We start from the raw sequence: 3,148 nt of genomic DNA on the forward strand, positions 1-3,148 counted from the left end.
TACAAAGTATTGTGAGCCACTCCTAAAAACATACATGCTTTGTTCTCTTCATAGAGGAAGTATCTAAAGACATCTTGGCTATGCTGTTGAACCCACCACTGATTGCTGCATTTGTGATTGGCTCAGCCACAATCTGTTGTATCTTCCTGTGTTTGACAGGGAAATGTAAAAGGTACATGCATTCTATTACTGAAGTACAGTTAGTGTTATATGAGTGTTGGTGATTGTCTTTAGAAATTCATATTTCCTATCAAGAGTATCAGATATGTCAAAAGTTACAATGCATTGCACCATGTTGTAATGGAGGTGCTTGCTAACCCCTCCAACATATAGTTATTGAGACATTTTATTTATAATATTTTCCTAGATGCAAAGAGAGGATCCCAAAGGACTCAGACTCCAAAAGCTCATTCACGAACGTGGAAATGGTGGCATGTGAATACTAATAGGTGCAGTATCAGTTAATTTCTTTATTCAGCATTACCAACATTCAGTTAGCATTGACATGCCAATAGGAGTTGATTAGACAGCATAAACAGATCAGGGACCACCAAGCTAATAAAAGACTCATAACACAGTGCTTTCTGTAATCTACTCCATAGACAGATGCAGGACAGGCTGTGCGGGGCGAACAGACCCCTCTGCAGGTGGTGCTGATGGAGGGAGCTGAAAACTCAGAACCCCAGACCAGTGGAGCTGCAYGAAACTCTGCCAAAGGGGATGTGCACTGTGCCACTATCAACTACTCCCAACTGAAGAAGAAGACTCCTGAGGAGGCAGAGAAGAAAACCATCACCACATAGTACGCCAAAATCAAACGAGAGAAGAAGAAAGAAAGGGGATGGAGGAGAGGGGTGTAGTGATGATGGGGAAGGATTAGGAGAAAGAGAGCAGTAAGCCAGCATAAGAGACAGATGAGGATACTGCACTTTATTCCAACGTCAAGGCTATTATGGGTGGTGGTGAGTGACAAAGCAATTTAAGCTAGAAACGTGGGGGATAGCATACAGTACTATATAGCCATGTGTTCTTATATCATTTTCAGAATCCAGATTGAAAGTTTTATGTTGATAATGGGACTTTTCTTCAACTGAAACTACTGTAGTTAATAGTTTTGGTGTTGTTTCCTAAATTTCATCTGACAGTTTACACATTACTGATCTTTATCAGGCATTGTTGCAACACATTTCTTCCATTTCAGGCTGTGATCAGCTGCATTATTACCATGTCTTCTTGTTCTTAAGTCAACATAATGTAACGGTGAAAGAGGAATCATCACATCTTCAAAAGTGGGTCTGCGATGTCTGTTTCGTGAAAGATTGTGGTATAGAACCATCACGAAATATATATTGAATACAACCCAGTAGCCTCTAACGTTGATAATAAAGGGATTACCTAGTCAGTTGCACAGCTGAACGCATTCAACCAAAATGTGTCTTCTCCATTTAACCCTACCCTGCATATTCTTACCCTTTACCGGCCCTTAGATTCAAACCAGCACACGTTCGGTTATCTGGCCCAACACTCTAACTGCTAGGCTACCTGCCGCCCATAATAAGTGCATTTAGTACACTATACTTACTATAGTTATTTCTCGTTTAGTTGAAATAGATATGTCAGTTACTACAGAATATGGCAGTACCCTTTTTGCAGCAGATCTTTCGTATTGGGTAAGGGCTTCATGTCTCAGACCACAGAGGGCACCAAAAACAGTGAGACTATTGCCAGCTTGTCTCTATCCAATGCAAGGCATTCTCCATATAATTCACATGCACATGTTACAAACAGCCATCTTGACGTATGTACACATTTTTTAATAGAAATCTTATAGAAACTTTCTTATAGTGAAATAAAGCTGCATCTGAATATACAAGGCAGGGGATTGCAGTGTTGATCAGAGATTGGTTGATTGGTGTGGATTGGTGGGGTTTGATTGGTTAGTTGATGTGTTTGGGTTGATTATGGTCTAGATCAGTACAGTATGGCTGGGTGGTATGCAGTACAGGAGGGACTTCCTGGATTGCAGCACAGGTTTAGAGGGAGGAGTACAGACTGGGGACATGAAGTGACAGTCCATTACACCATCAGGGATCACACAGGGCTCACAGTCAATAGGAACCGGAGCACACAGAGAGAGGTAATGTGCTGATTCAGTCTTATTCTCTGCATGGATCAAAAGACAAGCTATTGAACCACTATATATTTTTTTGCCTCGTTACATTGAATGACTGTTAAAACTTGATTATGGCTATGTAATGTATGGTAATATTATTATTTTATGGATTTAAACACATGCTTCATAAGGGTTGTTAAATAGCATAAGAGAATAAATGATTTATGAATCGCAGTTAAAATAATTTTATGAGGCAATGTGAAGAAGGCATATATGAACTGTGACCATAAATGTTTCTTTGACATCACTCTCTAGCGCTTACAGGCAAAATACATCTTTAAGTTGAATAAAAGTGCTAAAGGTTTGTTATGAAAATGCCAATGTAGCCTCATAAAGGTGTAATGAAATATTAATAATCCGATGTGTACTGCTAATATGTTGTTTATTATGCACACAACATTTATATTCTATTTCAACACTCGTGCTTGTGCTTCCAGACAGTAGACAGAGACAGAGATAGTGACCAATTAGAGAAAGAGGAGAGAGACCCGGTGTTGTGATTGACTTATAGAGGCAGTAGAGGCAGGATGTTGGGTCCTCATCGGGCAGCTCTACTTCTCTCTCTGACCAGAGAGAACACACGTGCCAAGTAAGGTCCTTTTTATACTACTATTGTTTATATAAATTTGGCATAACCTCAACAGATATACTATGTATATTATTTTTTTCTACGAACAAGTGAAGTTAGTAATCAGTGCTTCTTGTATTATCATGACTGTATTAATATCCCTCCGTCAGATGAAGGACCCTCCACAACCACATCAACATCACTTCAGTTTCATGCAGAAGAATAACACCAACAGGCTGGATAATGTGCTGTTATTCCACTGTTCTCGTTCACTCACCTTGATGACTTCAAACCTGCTCACTCAGCAAATATGGTTTGAAATGCCCTGATACCAAACGTTCTTATAAAAGTCGCCCACGGTCTCTATTTTCCACTCAAGAAATCCTCTAAGCTCAGGAGGGTTTATA

At 39.7% G+C, this 3,148-nt stretch overlaps 1 long non-coding RNA gene across 1 annotated transcript; it reads left to right on the forward strand.

Annotated features, from left to right (window-relative positions):
* Positions 1-51: 51 nt before the first annotated feature.
* On the forward strand, positions 52-1,123 carry LOC111965180 (uncharacterized). The gene is made up of 3 exons (XR_002877481.2): positions 52-172; positions 368-449; positions 603-1,123. It is a non-coding gene; the product is annotated as an uncharacterized lncRNA (long non-coding RNA).
* Positions 1,124-3,148: the final 2,025 nt, after the last annotated feature.

Source organism: Salvelinus sp. IW2-2015, linkage group LG6.1, assembly GCF_002910315.2.
Source record: "Salvelinus sp. IW2-2015 linkage group LG6.1, ASM291031v2, whole genome shotgun sequence".
NCBI lineage: Eukaryota > Metazoa > Chordata > Actinopteri > Salmoniformes > Salmonidae > Salvelinus > Salvelinus sp. IW2-2015.